Here is a 17,925-nt window from a genome sequence, read left to right as displayed (position 1 = left end):
AATATTTCAAGCAAATGCCCGGATTGAGAGATATGAAGTCTCCAATAAGTTTTATAGCTGCGGAAGAGAATAGTTTTCTCAGTGAGCATATACTCAGAATGTCTGGGTATAATAATCACTTGATTCAACTGGGAGTTCAACTTCCGGATGAGTGCGTCATTGACAGAATTCTTCAATCACTGCCACCAAGCTACAAGAGCTTCGTGATGAATTATAACATGCAAGGGATGGATAAGACGATTCCCGAGCTCTTCGCAATGCTAAAAGCAGCGGAGGTAGAAATCAAAAAGGAGCATCAAGTGTTGATGGTCAGTAAAACCACTAGTTTCAAGAAAAAGGGAAAAGGGAAGAAGAAAGGGAACTTCAAGAAGAACAGCAAGCAAGTTGCTGTTCAGGAGAAGAAATCCAAGTCTGGACCTAATCCTGAAACTGAGTGCTTCTACTGTAAGCAGACTGGCCACTGGAAGCGGAACTGCCGCAAGTATTTGGTGGATAAAAAGGATGGCAAGGTTAACAAAGGTATATGTGATATACATGTTATTGATGTGTACCTTACTAATACTCGTAGTAGCACGTGGGTATTTGATACTGGTTCTGTTGCTAATATTTGCAACTCGAAACAGGGGCTACGGATTAAGCAAAGTTTGGCTAAGGACGAGGTGACGATGCGCGTGGGAAATGGTTCCAAAGTCTATGTGATCGCCGCCGGCACGCTACCTCTACATCTACCTTCGGGATTAGTTTTAGACCTAAATAATTGTTATTTGGTGCCAGCGTTGAGCATGAACATTATATCTGGATCTTGTTTAATGCGAGACGGTTATTCATTTAAATCAGAGAATAATGGTTGTTCTATTTATATGAATAATATCTTTTATGGTCATGCACCCTTGAAGAGTGGTCTATTTTTAATGAATCTCGATAGTAGTGATACACATATTCATAATGTTGAAGCCAAAAGATGCAGAGTTAATAATGACAGTGCAACTTATTTGTGGCACTGCCGTTTGGGTCATATCGGTGTAAAGCGCATGAAGAAACTCCATACTGATGGAATTTTGGAATCACTTGATTTTGAATCACTTGGTACTTGCGAACCGTGCCTTATGGGCAAGATGACCAAAACACCGTTCTCCGGAACTATGGAGAGAGCAACAGATTTGTTGGAAATCATACATACAGATGTATGTGGTCCGATGAATATTGAGGCTCGTGGCGGATATCGTTATTTTCTCACCTTCACAGATGATTTGAGCAGATATGGGTATATCTACTTAATGAAACATAAGTCTGAAACATTTAAAAAGTTCAAAGAATTTCAGAGTGAAGTTGAAAATCATCGTAACAAGAAAATAAAATTCCTACGATCTGATCGTGGAGGAGAATATTTGAGTTACGAGTTTGGTCTACATTTGAAACAATGTGGAATAGTTTCGCAACTCACGCCACCCGGAACACCACAGCGTAATGGTGTGTCCGAACGTCGTAATCGTACTTTATTAGATATGGTGCGAACTATGATGTCTCTTACTGATTTACCGCTATCGTTTTGGGGTTATGCTTTAGAGACGGCTGCATTCACTCTAAATAGGACACCATCGAAATCCGTTGAGACGACGCCTTTTGAACTATGGTTTGGCAAGAAACCAAAGTTGTCGTATCTTAAAGTTTGGGGTTGCGATGCTTATGTGAAGAAACTTCAACCTGATAAGCTTGAACCTAAATCGGAGAAATGTGTCTTCATTGGATACCCAAAGGAGACCATTGGGTACACCTTCTATCACAGATCCGAAGGCAAGATATTCGTTGCTAGGAATGGATACTTTCTAGAGAAGGAGTTTCTCTCGAAAGATGTGAGTGGGAGGAAAGTAGAACTTGATGAGGTAACTGTACCTGCTCCCTTATTGGAAAGTAGATCATCGCAGAAATCAGTTTCTGCGACTCCTACACCAAGTAGTGAGGAAGTTAATGATAATGATCATGAAACTTCAGATCAAGTTATTACTGAACTTCGTAGGTCAACTAGATCAAGATCCGCACCAGAGTGGTACGGTAATCCTGTTCTGGAGGTCATGTTACTAGACCATGGCGAACCTACGAACTATGAAGAAGCGATGGTGAGCCCAGATTCCGCAAAATGGCTTGAAGCCATGAAATCTGAGATGGGATCCATGTATGAGAACAAAGTATGGACTTTGGTTGACTTGCCCGATGGCCGGCAAGCCATTGAAAATAAATGGATCTTCAAGAAGAAGACTGACGCTGATGGTAATGTTACTGTCTATAAAGCTCGACTTGTTGCGAAAGGTTTTCGACAAGTTCAAGGGATTGACTACGATGAGACCTTCTCACCCGTAGCGATGCTTAATTCTGTCCGAATCATGTTAGCAATTGCCGCATTTTATGATTATGAAATTTGGCAAATGGATGTCAAAACTGCGTTCCTGAATGGATTTCTGGAAGAAGAGTTGTATATGATGCAATCGGAAGGTTTTGTCGATCCAAAGGGAGCTAACAAAGTGTGCAAGCTCCAGCGATCCATTTATGGACTGGTGCAAGCCTCTCGGAGTTGGAATAAACGCTTTGATAGTGTGATCAAAGCATTTGGTTTTATACAGACTTTTGGAGAAGCCTGTATTTACAAGAAAGTGAGTGGGAGCTCGATAGCATTTCTGATATTATATGTGGATGACATATTACTGATTGGAAATGATATAGAATTTCTGGATAGCATAAAGGGATACTTGAATAAGAGTTTTTCAATGAAAGACCTCGGTGAAGCTGCATATATATTAGGCATTAAGATCTATAGAGATAGATCAAGACGCTTAATTGGACTTTCACAAAGCACATACCTTGACAAAGTTTTGAAGAAGTTCAAAATGGATCAAGCAAAGAAAGGGTTCTTGCCTGTACTACAAGGTGTGAGATTGAGTAAGACTCAATGCCCGACCACTGCAGAAGATAGAGAGAAGATGAAAGATGTTCCCTATGCTTCAGCCATAAGCTCTATCATGTATGCAATGCTGTGTACCAGACCTGATGTGTCCCTAGCTATAAGTTTAGCAGGGAGGTACCAAAGTAATCCAGGAGTGGATCACTGGACAGCGGTCAAGAACATCCTGAAATACCTGAAAAGTACTAAGGATATGTTTCTCGCATATGGAGGTGACAAATAGCTCATCGTAAGGGGTTACGTTGATGCAAGCTTTGACACTGATCCGGACGATTCAAAATCGCAAACCGGATACATATTTACATTGAACGGTGGAGCTGTCAGTTGGTGCAGTTCCAAGCAAAGTGTCGTGGCGGGATCTACGTGTGAAGCGGAATACATAGCTGCTTCGGAAGCAGCGAATGAAGGAGTCTGGATGAAGGAGTTCATATCCGATCTAGGTGTCATACCTAGTACATCGGGACCAATGAAAATCTTTTGTGATAATACTGGTGCAATTGCCTTAGCAAAGGAATCCAGATTTCACAAGAGAACCAAGCACATCAGAAGACGCTTCAATTCCATCCGGGATTTAGTCCAGGTGGGAGACATAGAAATTTGCAAGATACATACGGATCTGAATGTAGCAGACCCGTTGACTAAGCCTCTTCCACGAGCAAAACATGATCAGCAACAAGACTCCATGGGTGTAAGAATCATTACTATGTAATCTAGATTATTGACTCTAGTGCAAGTGGGAGACTGAAGGAAATATGCCCTAGAGGCAATAATAAAGTATTATATATTTCCTTATATCATGATAAATGTTTTTTATTCATGCTAGAATTGTATTAACCGGAAACATAATACATGTGTGAATACATAGACAAACAGAGTGTCACTAGTATGCCTCTACTTGACTAGCTCGTTAATCAAAGATGGTTATGTTTCCTAGCCATAGACATGAGTTGTCATTTGATTAACGGGATCACCTCATTAGGAGAATGACGTGATTGACATGACCCATTACGTTAGCTTAGCACCCGATCGTTTAGTATGTTGCTATTGCTTTCTTCATGACTTATACATGTTCCTATGACTATGAGATTATGCAAATCCCGTTTACCGGAGGAACACTTTGTGTGCTACCAAACATCACAACGTAACTGGGTGATTATAAAGGTGCTCTACAGGTGTCTCCAAAGGTACTTGTTGGGTTGGCGTATTTCGAGATTAGGATTTGTCACTCTGATTGTCGGAGAGGTATCTCTAGGCCCACTCGGTAATGCACATCACTATAAGCCTTGCAAGCATTGTGACTAATGAGTTAGTTGCGGGATGATGTATTACGGAACGAGTAAAGAGACTTGCCGGTAACGAGATTGAACTAGGTATCGAGATACCGACGATCGAATCTCGGGCAAGTAACATACCGATGACAAAGGGAACAACGTATGTTGTTATGCGGTCTGACCGATAAAGATCTTCGTAGAATATGTGGGAGCCAATATGGGCATCCAGGTCCCGCTATTGGTTATTGACCGGAGAGGTGTCTTGGACATGTCTACATAGTTCTCGAACCCAAAGGGTCCGCACGCTTATAGTTATGATGACAGTTATATTATGTGTTTATGTGATTTGATGTACCGAAGGTTGTTCGGAGTCCCGGATGTGATCACGGACATGACGAGGAGTCTCGAAATGGTCGAGACATAAAGATTGATATATTGGACGACTATATTCGGACACCGGAAGTGTTCCGGAGAAGTTTCGGATTAAACCGGAGTGCCGGAGGGTTATCGGAACCCCCCGGGGAAGTATTGGGCCTTGGTGGGCCTTGAGGAGAGAGAGAGGGCAGCAGCCAGGAGGTGGCGCGCCCCCTCCCAAGGCGAGTCCTAGTTGGACTAGGAGAGGGGGGCGCAGCCCCCTTTCCCTCTCCCTCTCCCTCTCTTTCCTTCCCCCCCTTCTTTCCTAGTAGGACTATGAAAGGGGACTCCTACTCCTACTAGGAGGAGGACTCCCCCTCTCTCCTTGGCGCGCCTAGGGCAGCCGGCCTCCCCCTTGGTCCTTTATATACGGGGGTAGGGGGGCACCTAAGAACACACTTCATATACGATATTTTAGCCGTGTGCGGTGCCCCCCTCCACCAGATTACACCTCGATAATACCGTCGCGGAGCTTAGGCGAAGCCCTGCGTCGGTGGAACATCATCGTCGTCACCACGCCGTCGTGCTGACGAAACTCTCCCTCAACACTCGGCTGGATCGGAGTTCGAGGGACGTCATCAAGCTGAACGTGTGTAGAACTTGGAGGTGCCGTACGTTCGGTACTTGATCGGTCGGATCGTGAAGACGTACGACTACATCAACCGCGTTGTGATAACGCTTCCGCTGTCGGTCTCCGAGGGTACGTGGAAAACACTCTCTCGTCTCGTTGCTATGCATCACCATGATCTTGCGTGTGCGTAGGAATTTTTTTGAAATTACTACATTCCCCAACAATTTTTCATCAAGGGTGGTGCTGATGGTGAACGTACCATCAGCGCTATCCTTCCTTGCCGGGACCTTCTTTAAAGTGGGCGAAGCAACATTGGACCTCTTACTAGCGGAACTCTCCGGCAGATCGTCAATAAGAGCAACGCACTCTGGAGAGGCGTGCTTCCCGGACTCTTTGCCGGCATCTCTGCTAATCTTATTTCCTTTCTTTGTTTCCTTGGCAGGAGCTGCAGCTTCAGTAGCCTTAGTAGCTACTGCGTCTCGGTACATCTTATCCACGCATATGATCGCATCTTTCTTGTCTGATGGGATGGAAATGACGCCCATCGGCCCTGGCATCTTTAGAGTATTGTAAGCATAGTGGGATGCTGCCATGAACTTTGACAAAGCTGGGCGACCAAGGATCCCATTGCAAGGTAGAGGAAGATCGACAACATCAAACACAACCCTCTCAGTCCGGTAGTTCAGTTCTCCACCAAATGTTACCGGCAGTGTAAACTTCCACTTAGGACGGCTCCTGCCGGGGTTGATTCCTTGGAACGTGCCAGTAAGTTTGAGCTCTTCATCTTATACTTGTAGTTTGCTGATTACCTTGCGGAGATCAGATTCAACCCATCCCCGCCGTCAACTAGCATCCTTGTGACTTTGAGGTTGCTGATTGTTGGTGAAACGAGCAACGGCAAACATCCTACCACAGTAGTGCGGTCAGGATGATCTTCTTCCTCAAAGATGATAGGCGTGTGGACCATTTGCGAGGCTTCCGAGTGTCCGCAGCTGGTTCCACGACATTGACCTCACGTGCCCACTGCGTGAGCTAGCGGTGAGAGGAGTGTAGGGATGCACCTTCATCAACACACATAGCTTCAGTTGCTTTCTGGAATTCTTGCTCACTAGTTTCTTCTTCATCTCCTTCATCACTCTCATCATCATCTTCCTTCTTCTCATGGCCTCTAGCAGGTTTCTCTATTTGCTGAGGGGTCTTGCCGTGGTGGCCTCCTCTACCGCCACGGCCCTTCCTGCCAGCACCTTCTTGGTCACTACTAGGGAAAACCCTAGTAGTAGCGCTTGAAATATGCATATCGCTACAGCTAACTAGCAGTAGTAGCGCTGGAAAGGGAGCGCTACTGCTATACCTAGTTAGCAGTAGCGCTCTCCTCTGGACAGCTCTACTGCTACTTGTAAGTAGAAGTAGCGCTTGTTCTAAAATGCATTCCTGCTAAATTTTCCTGTATTTTTAAAAATATAGCTTATTTTCATTGTGTCGTTTTATATACATTACTTTCATCATATGATTTTATGACCATGATTACTTATTATATATAACAGTGGGTGAAATGAACGTGTAGTAGATTCAAGTGGAGGCAATATGTGGTGCATGTCGAAAGTACTACTCTAATCCAAACATGATCTAGTTTCGATTAGTAGTACTTTCGATGTCCACCACATGTTGGCTTCACTTGAATCTAATCCAGGTTCATTTCACCCACTGTTATATATAATAAGTAATCATGCTCATATAACAACTTAGCATCATGCATCATTGATCATAATAATAAATAACTCATCATTGGTATCATAATAACAAGTCGTACTCATCATCATCAATCATACAACTTCTAGCCGATACCACATCATCATCATAGTCAGCTAACCAATCCTACTTAGTTGTTCTTAGCACATGATCCTGAGTATTATTAACTAGGACCTACTACGGTCTCTTAGGTAAAATAGCATAAAACAAGATAGGCCTTGACTCTCCATTATGGAGAATGGAGATTATCCTGTCTTCAATTCTTGGCTTTCGCACAATGTTGCTTCCAAGTACCTCCTTACGACTGTCCATACATTTTTTCCATTCTTTGATTTTCATGTCTCCACTTCTTTTAGAAATCTGATATGGACAGGTGAGATTCGTAGGATGACCGGGTCGTATGTTCAAAACGTCAAGGTGACCATTCTGATACATCTGATGAGGCACACAATCATTCAGGATTTTCTGTTGAAAAACATAGTAATAACTTCGTAGTTAGCAATGTAGTTATGTTTTAAAAGAATTTATGCAAAAGATGCACGGATGTCGTAATACTAAAAAATCTTACCACGACATCTCCATGGATGTTATCGTAGTTCAACATGTGCACTAGTGGCATATATTGACCATAATGTGGAGGAGTTTTATAATAGATATTGTAATTCTCAGGATCAGTACAAAATGCGACCAGATGATTTTTCTCCTGATAAGTTAACTCAGAGCCATCAGTGTAGTAGGTTCTGTCTACCATGTTCCGCACATTGTTTGAACAATGAAAATAAGCTGTCAATGGAAATAAGTTGTCAACTATTTTGAAATGAACAATATAAATTAGTTAATAACTATGTTTGAGAAACTCACATAGCGGTAGAATTGGAAGCGTATCAACAAGGACCCAAATGTCCATATTGTCTTGGTCGATGTCATGATCACCAAGATCCATGGTGACAAGCATACCCTCATAAAAATCATACATCTTGCAAATTGCATCCCAATTTTTGCAACCAAAATGGGTTACGCTCTCATAATTATACGTATTTACTTCCAAATCCATATCATGATGGGTCCTTAGGTGAATTTTCTTTGTTTCAAAACTTTCATGGTCTTCAAAACCCATCCTCCCCAATACATAGCGTCTTGCATGGCATGGGATAAGCTAGTCAAATTGTAAAAGATGAAAATTACACGTTGAAATAGTTGAAGTCCTGCTTAATTAATTACAAAAAAACACTTGTCGTCATTGCGTACCGTTTCAACATCGAAGGTCTCCTAGAGCTTAATGCTGAAACGTCGATCTTCGTCCAGGTGAGGCCTGCCGCACAGAACTCGGTCGTCGTTGCACCAGCTACACTCCCCCGGGAGACTTTCGTCGTCCGATAATGACATTTCCTACATTCGTAATTCAAAGTTTAAACTTGTACAATTCAATATATGTACTATAAAAATTAAATTAGATCATTATTATTCATCACGGGTTGACTATCGGTGTGCCGAGTCTATATGGTAGAGACTCTCCCTCACGAATTCCTCCCTGACAATTGCGACCGTCGGTGATGGTCGCTACTCCTCCTACCCCTATTGCATAACAAAGGTCTAGCAAAAGGTGAAGTAGGAGAAACGACCCCCACGACAACAGCTGGGATTCTTCATCCTCTCTCATATATGGTGGATACACTCCCTCATAGATTTTTCAACCGTCGGTGATGGTCGTTATTCCTCCTTCCCCTAGTGCATAACAAAGGTCTAGCACAAGGAGAGCAAGGAAAAACGACCCCCACGACCACAGTCGGGCTTCTGCGTCCTCTCTCATATATGGTGGATACACTCCCTCACTGATTTTTCGACCTTCGGTGATGGAGCCTCGACAGACTTAAAGTAAACCCGAAATCTTGTTTAATTATTTTTCGAGAAAATCCAGGCCACTCGATATTTCCTACATATTCTAGCACAAGTCATGCCAGCATTCACGGAAAAATCCGGCATGACCTTTGCTAAAAAAGGACATATCGAGCGCCTGAAATTTGCCGAAACGGAAATTAATCAACACTTCGGCAAAACATAGACCACTATAGGAGGTGTAACCTGCAAACATGGCCAGCCACTTGGGCAAGCACATATCCTATTTGAGCAACACAAGATATACATGTTTATATCTACATCATATGAGCATTTAAACTTGATGGAGTAGTTTTCCAATTTGAGCATTCAATAAGCAAAACCAAATCGTAAATAAATTAGTATTCAAATTAGCATTCATTCAATAAGCAAAACTAAATCATCTCTTTCGTCTGTACATCGTCGAATATTATCACTAATAGATCTCGAATAGTATCATACATATAACATCACTAATACAGCTAAAAGCGTAGCGAACGACGGGTATCGGCGCGGGCTGTGGACACCCAAAGACAAGGAACCATCACAGGATCATAGCTCCAGTGAGATCCCTGAAGAACCTCCCAGGTATTGGAGAACCTACCCTCTAATGCAACGATGTAGCGACGGACGTGCTCGTCCTCCTCGCTGACACGGTGACGTACCACCTCCGCGGGGTCCTCAAGCCTCCGCACCATCACTGGCCCACGCGACCGCCACCAAAGAAGGTTCGGGTCAACAACGGGTTGGCTCCTCACCAAGCTACGCCCCCCGGAAGGTAGCACCTCCCAGAACCAGCCCGGCAGAGCCCAGTCCCGGACATGGCTCCTCACCAAGCCCAGGCCTCCTTAGGCATCGTCAACGTTGATGCGGGAATAATTGGTTTAATTAAAAAAAGCAAACTTGTTCTATTAATTTTCTTACTAAAAACAAACTAGTTTTATTAATTCAACTATTTCAACTAAGCACTTACTATAAATAAAGTAAACTAGTACTTACTAAAAATAAACTAGTTTAACTACTTCTATTAATTTTCTAACTAATTCTATTAAACACTTACTACAAACAGTAAAAAACTATATTAATTTTTTTCTATAAACTAAACACCACTGCCCTAAATTAGTATCTAATTAATTAGTTACCTAACCTACTTCCCTAACTAAAAAACATCTAAGTTAATTAAATAAGTTCACCTAAGTTAATTAACTAAATTCACCTAAGTTACCCAACCTAATGAACTAAATGGAGGGAGGAGGAGTACCTCACGGTGGTGGAGGAGGCCAGCGGGGAGGAGGCCGGCACGGGAAGGAGGCTAGCGGGGGAGAAGAGCCGGCGTGGGCGAGGGTGGCCGGTGGGGGAGGAGGCCGGCATGGGGGTGGGTGGCCGGCGGGGGAGCAGAGCCGGCGCGGGCGAGGGAGGCCGGCGGGAGAGCTCCGGCGCGGGGGAGGTCGGCGGCGACGACGGCGGAGAGAGGTGAGTGAGTTTGTGAAGGTGGGGGAGTGAGCGAGAGAGAGGTCGAGCGCGGGCCGTTGGGCTGGATAAAGAGCCCGTAGTAGTAGCGCTTATATGTAGAAAGGGCTACTGCTACGTCCGGTAGCAGCAACGCTTCATACATAAAAGCGCTACTACTATGCCTGGCCTACCGGCAACAGCCTAGCAATTGTAGTAGTAGCGTTTTTTACTAGAACAGCGCTACTGCTAAGTGCATAGTAGTAGCGCTTTTTATAAAAAGCGTTACTGATAAGTAGTAGCAGCGCTTTATTATAAAAGGCGCTACTACTATGCTACTGTCTATAAGCATTTTCCTAGTAGTGGGTCTCTCTGTTTGTCATGTTTCTCATACTCAGCTTCCTCCTTCTTGACAAGTTGCTCAACTTGATGACACTCTTGGAGGTCATGGCCCTTGGTTCGGTGGATTTTGTAGTATGGCCCATTGGACTTCCCAGCTTTTTCTGCCGCCGCAGCCTCCCGGCAATCAGCGCACGCGGCAACTTGTTTGCTGGGGGGCTTCGGTTTTGGCCTTCTTGCCGGTACTAGGGGGCCAGAACCCTCAACTACCAGTACTGACCTCTCTTTATGATTCTTGTTGTCCTTCCAGTTCTTCCTCTTCGGGTTAGTGGCCTCGTCGTCATCCTCTGAATCAACCTCGATGCCGTCCTCCTCCCCGGGTAGTCACCTCCCTTCCTTCATACAAGCGCATTTATCCGCCAAGGTGTACAACTCATTCACAGTATTGGGCAACCGGATGTTCATTTTGGAACCTATCCTTCTATTGCGCACATTTGACTGGAATGCGGCAATTACAGCTATCGGCTGGATCTCTGGAATGTTCCTGTGTACTCGGCTAAACTTCTGCATATACTTCCGCAAACTTTCCCCTTCCTTCCATGGAAGGATTTACAAGTCACTAGGCTGTCCTGGTTCTTGATGGCCGCCCGTGAAGGCGCCAAAAACTTCGTTGCACAAATCAGCCCATGATGAAATGGAATTCTCTAGCAGGTGCATCAGCCATGACCTCACGTTTGGCTTGAGCACCAAAGGGAAGTAGTTGGCGAACACCTTCTCATCCTTGCCTCTGGCAGCTTGAACAACAATCATGTAAATGCTCAAGAACTCTGCCGAGTTCAGCTTTCCATCATATTTTTTAGGTAATTCAGGTTTGAAAACGCGGGAAGGCGGCCAGCGAACTCGCTGCAGCTCGGGGTGAAGGCAGGGCACCCAACCTCGAAGGGTAGGTACCCGCCATCACTGGGCGTGGGTTCGTTGATGTCTGGGCCGTGCCGCCTATCAGATTGAGGGTGGGTCTCCCGGCGCCACTCTATAGTGACGCGCGCATCTTATATGCGCTGATCTTCCAGGACTTCCCGCTGATCCCGACGGGCTCATTGATCAGACGAAGCCATTGATGCTTCATTGGTCTCCTGGTGTCGCGCTTCTGGTTGTAGCCCCTGCGCTTGCTGTCACGGAGGGGACTGCACCATTGGGGTGGACCCCTCAACACGGTCAGCAGCTCGGGCTGTTTTCGTTGCTCGTGGACATCGCGATGGCTTCGCCAGCTATGATCCTTTAGCTTCAGCAAAGCCGATCAAACTCTGGATAGTGGCTCTCCACTCATCCATTTGATCATCTACTATTGGGAATCTTAGAAGAAGTTGGGCCCGTGCCATGGCTTCCGAAACAGTGCTTGGCATAAGATGATGAGGCAGACTGCGATGTCGTTCGACTCCTGGTAGTACCAGTAGTGGCGGCGCCACGTTCTCACTACTGCGAGCCGGTCGCCACGGTAGTTTGATGATGACCAGGGGGTGCCTGAAGGTTGGCAACCCTGTTCTACGCTCCGTCTTGGTTGCCCTGCCCTGGGGCAAGGACTGTGTCCTGTAGCCGCACCCGTAACAGGGACGGCTAGAGGGTCATGGCTCGCGCTAGAGCACGCATTGTCGCTGCGGCTGCGCCCACTAGCACAGTGGGGAGGTAGAGACCGAACATTCTCCCCGCCCATGTCCTGTGGGTTATGGCCATCGCCATGCTATTGATGTCGCCCTCCCCCGGCGTCTTCCGCTCCAGCTTCGACCACATGGGACACGACTACAGCGCCACGTGCGTTGGTCATGTCACCCGCGGTACCCGTGTCTCCCAACACTGCTGCAGCATCTACGTCGTCATCGGCTGCATGCGAGGGGGCCTTCGAAGTGGAAGGATGAACGGTTCCACCGGGCTTCTTCTTGGGCGCCATGGACGATGAAGCTGATGATGAAGAAGACGATGATGAAGACTGACGCGTTGTTCACAACCTCGGATTCACGCAAGCACTTTCCCCTACCTGGCGCGCCAAAGATGTCGTGGTGGAACATGATCACGTATGGGCCATCAGCCCCTTGTGGTTCGGCAAGGGGGAAGAGCACATTGCACAAAGAGCGGAGGCCATGACACAGCACGACGACGGTGACACTGGTGATTTTTACCCAGGTTCGGGCCGCCGTGAGACGTAAAACCCTACTCCTGCTTTGGTCGAATTGATGGGTGAACCCAAAGAACGTACAACGCTCGAGCCTAGCAAGGGAGCTTTGAGGAGAGCAGCTATGCGCGTACAATTATGCAAGGGTCCGAATATTTTGCTAAGTTGCGTTGGACCTCCTTTTATATCTTAAGGGGTGAGCAGAGTGGAAAAACATTCTTTATCTAGCGATTAGATAGCTAACGGTGCTATCATACCTAACTCTGGCAGTTAGGACAATGTGCATTAAATGCACTACTAGGTGTCATGCTGAGGATGCAGCCCGACAAGCCTGCCATGCCGCTTAATCATCTTCTTCTTATCTGCTTTACACGGCTCTGGATGGGTGTCATATGAAGGTAATCCATCTTCTAAATGGATCCACATGCTCACTGGAAGCCACTTAATCACATGGGGGCTCGACACTGCACTGATAACTGATTTGCGTCATGGTGTGGTGGAGCGGTGGTGCCTTGGCGGGGAAATTTGCCCTTGGTGGATCCGACAAGCCTGCCGGGGAAATCTTGGGCTTTCCCTTGGGGAGGCCTCGACCCGGCCAGGCTCTCCTGCCCGACAAGGGAGGATTTCCCAAGGTGACATCTTGTTGTCTTGGTTTGTCTTGGTCTTCTGGATCCGCTCTTTGATCTCTAAAAGAGCTGCTTCTCTGGCTTGGTCATACTTAGGATGTTGGTATAGTTGCGCGATGCCACCATGCCTACGTAATGTCTGGGCAACATACGTAAATGTTTCTTGTACAAACAAAGGTAAAGGGAAGGGTTTGGAGAGTGCAAATGCAATGATGACACGGAGATTTTTGGCCTGGTTCTGATAGGTGGTGCTATTGTACATCCGCGTTGATGGAGACTTCAACCCATGAATGGTAACAGTTGCGTGAATCCACGGAGGGCACCAGCCACGAAGGGTCCACGAAGAAGCATCCTTGTCTATCCCACCATGGCCATCGCCCACGAAGGACTTGCCTCACTCGGGTAGATCTTCACGAGGTAGGCGATCTCCTTGCCCTTACAAACTTCTTGGTTCAACTCCACAACTTGTTGGAGGCTCCCAAGCGACACCTAACCAATCTAGGAGACACCGCTCTCCAAAAGGTAATAGATGTTGTGTTGATGATGGAATCCTTGATCTTGTGCTTCAAATCATAGTCTCCCCAACACTCAACTCTCTCTCACGGATTTGGATATGGTGGAAAGATGAATTGTGTGGAAACCAACTTGGGGAAGGCTAGAAATCAAGATTCTTGTGGTAGTATTGGTATATCTTGATCTCAACACATGAGTAGATGGTTCTCTCTCAAAAAATGTATGCTGGATGTGTAGGCACATTCTGATGGCTCTCTCACATAAGTAGAAGGGGGTGGATGGGAATATATAGCCTACACACAAGATCCAACCATTACACACATTTGACCCTGATAACCCGCAAGTATAGGGGATCGCAACAGTTTTCGAGGGTAGAGTATTCAACCCAAATTTATAGATTTGACCCAAGGGGAGCCAAAGAATATTTGTAACTATTAGCAGCTGAGTTGTCAATTCAACCACACCTGGAGATTAATTATCTGCAGAAAGTGATCAGTAGCAAAGTAGTATGATAGTGTTGATAATACTAGCAGCAGCAATAGTAACGGTAACAGTGATAGCAGTGATTTAGTAGCAAGTGTAATAGTAATAGTAGCAATAGTAAATTAGCAGAAACAATATAAGATAAATTCGTAGGCATTGGATCGGTGATTTGTTGGATGATATTCATCATGTGACAGTCATAACCTAGGGCGATACTGCACTAGCTCCAGTTCATAAATATAATGTAGGCATGTATTCCGTAAATAGTCATGCGTGCTTATGGAAAGAACTTGCATGACCTCTTTTTTTCCTACCCTCCCGTGGCAGCGGGGTCCTATTGGAAACTAAGGGATATTAAGGCCTCCATTTAATAGAGAACCGGAACAAAGCATTAACACACGGTGAATGCATGAACTCCTCAAACTACGGTCATCACCGGGAGTGGTCCCGACTATTGTCACTCCGGGGTTGCCTGATCATAACACGTAGTAGGTGACTATAACTTGCAAGATCGGATCTAGAACATGGATATAATGGTGATAACATAAATGGTTCAGATCTGAAATCATGGCACCCGGGCCCAAAGTGATAAGCATTAAGCATAGCAAAGTCACAACAACATCAATCTCAGAACATATAGTGGATACTAGGCATCAATCCCTAACAAAACTAACTAGATTACATGATGAATCTCATCCAACTCCTCACCGACCAGCGAGTCTATGAAGGAATTACTCACTCCCGTTGGGGAGCATCATGGAATTGGCGATGGAGAAGGGTTGGTGATGACGAAGATCGAAGATCCCCCTCCCTAGAGCCCCAAACGGACTGCAGATCTGGCCTCCCGATGAAGAACAGGAGGTGACGACGGCTCCGTCTCATGGAACGCGATAATTCTTTCTCCCTGGTTTTTTCTGGAAAAATAGGATTTTATAGCGTCGATTTCAGGGTCTGTGGGGCCACCAGGTCGGGACAACCCACCTGGGCGCGCCTGGAGGAGGGGCGCGCCCTGGTGGGTTGTGCCCACCCAAGTGCCCCCTCCGGTGGTTCTTGGCTCCAGAAATTCTCTTTTATTGTATAGAAAATCCACGCAAAGTTTTGTTCCATTCCGAGAACTTTCATTTATGTACAAAAAACAACACCATGGTAGTTCTGCTGAAAACAGCGTCAATCCGGGTTAGTTTCATTCAAATCATGCAAATTAGAGTCCAAAACAAGAGGAAAAGCGTTAGGAAAAAGAGATACGACGAAGACGTATCAACTCCCCCAAGCTTAAACCTTTGCTTGTCCTCAAGCAATTCAGTTGATAAACTAAAAGTGAAAAAGAAAAATGTTTACGAACTCTTTTCCTCTTGTTTGCATAAATAGGCTTAAACAGCACCCAGGTTTTCAGCCAATATTATAACTAACCATGCCGACAATAACTCTTAAAAATTGTATTAACTCATATCAATGACATAATCAGCTAGCGAGCAATAATAAGATATCTCAAACAACAACACGTTATCAAAACAACGATGATATAATATGACAATAGTGGTATCTCGCTAGCCCATTCTGAGACCGCAAAACATAAATGCAGAGCACCTCCAAAGTTCTAGCAGCGACTAAACATTGTAATTCATGGTAGAAAAGATCCAGTCATGATGCACCCAACATTAGCTACACACAATGCATAAGCATGACAGCAGTGCTCTGAGGTTCAGGCGCTTACTTTAGAAGGTGATGACACAACATAAAAGTAAATAGATAGTTCATTAGCAGAGGGAAGCAGTGATTTTTAGAGGTGCCAGAGCTCAAGTTTTAAAATGGAGGTAAATGAAATTTTGAGAAATGCACCCTTCTTGTTTACTTGGTGACCATCAGTTATCAATATCTTCCGTGCTAAACACATTAGTAGTGGTTCCCAAGCGATAAAGTAAAGGTTATGAGTCCGTAGGAGTTTTTGTTTGGTTATTTGTAAGATCTTTTCTGTTTGCAGTTTGGGACTGGGAATCCCTATTACCACCCCTTTCTCATGTGATGGCGAGTGAATAAACACTCGACCTGAGAATAATGCGCTTAGCATGGAAGATACCCACTAACTCCTGTCATTCCATGAACGATCCAGGCACACAAAAAGGATATTTATTAGAAGTTTTTAGAGATGGCACATGCAAATTTACTTAGGACAGCAGGGTAATATGCGGTAGGTATGGTGAACTCATCTGGAATAACTTGGGTCAAGGTTTTTGATGTACAAGCAGAAATCCCACTTAGTACAGGCGAAGGCTAGCAAATAGGTTGAGAAGCTGCCAGCTAGAGAGCAACAACTGTCATGAACATGCATTATGCATAAGTAACATTGGACACTAGCATGAGTAGGATATGAACACCATGAACATAAATATCATAGAGGTGATGTTGGTTTTGATTCAACAACATGCATGAACATTTGCCAAGTCAAGCCACTCGAACATTCGGAGGAGGATACCATATCATCATACTACATCACAATCATTTTAACGCAATGTTGGCATCCAAGATAAGTCATTATCCAATACTAGCTACTTATGCATGGCATGAGAAACTATAATCTCTAATTTTCATTGCAAACATGTTAAATCATAACGGGCTGAATCATTTATACTAGGTTAAACATATTTACAAAAACATAATAAGTTGAGTTTATACCCGTTTCTCTCTGCCACGACCAGTTCATCAAATTTCGTCATTATTGCCTTTCACTTGCCCGACCGAACGATATGAAAATAATAATAGTGCAAGAGTGCCGTGCACTAAGCTGGAATCTGCAAACATTTTATTCAATAGGAGAAGACAAGGTAAAATGGGCTCTCTTGTTAGATCAACAATAATGCATATGAGAGCCACTCAACATTTTCATCGTGGTCTTCTGCTCGGTACGACTCAATGAAAAGAAAAAATTCAGAGAAACAAACTGAAATATTTTTGGAGTTTTTGGTTTTATCTGAAAGAAGCAAATAAAAGGGAAAAACACAAACTAGAAAAACTATTTACATGGGAAAGCTCCCAACAAGCAAAAGAAGAACAAGGATATCTTTTTTGGTTTTCTTTTTAGTGCTACATCTAACTACTCTAGAAAGAAAAATGAAAAAGAAGCAGGAAATATTTTTGTATTTTCTCAAAGTTTTTCAAACTCAGAAGAAGAAAGTGAGAAAATAAATTAAGCATGGAAAATACAATGAAAAAGTATGAGCACCGACAAATGAAATGTGTGAACATGAATGTAATGTCGGTGGGAATACGTACTCCCCCAAGCTTAGGCTTTTGGCCTAACATGGTAATCATTAGTCGAAGAAACCATGGGGTCCCATGTCAAAGTGTTGTGGAGCGGGTGCCTATGGATCCCACTGCTAAGGCTCCGCCTGTGCTGCAGCTAGGTTGTTCCTGTAAACGATGATGTCCGCAGGCATAATCCTGTATCCACCCCTAGCAATAGGATCAAACAAGGCTGGTGCAGGCAATGCAATAATATTATGAGATTTCACACT

The sequence above is a fragment of the Aegilops tauschii genome, chromosome 2 (assembly GCF_002575655.3).
Source record: "Aegilops tauschii subsp. strangulata cultivar AL8/78 chromosome 2, Aet v6.0, whole genome shotgun sequence".
NCBI lineage: Eukaryota > Viridiplantae > Streptophyta > Magnoliopsida > Poales > Poaceae > Aegilops > Aegilops tauschii.
The sequence above is the reverse complement of the archived record's forward strand: the minus strand, read 5'-3'. Positions refer to the sequence as shown.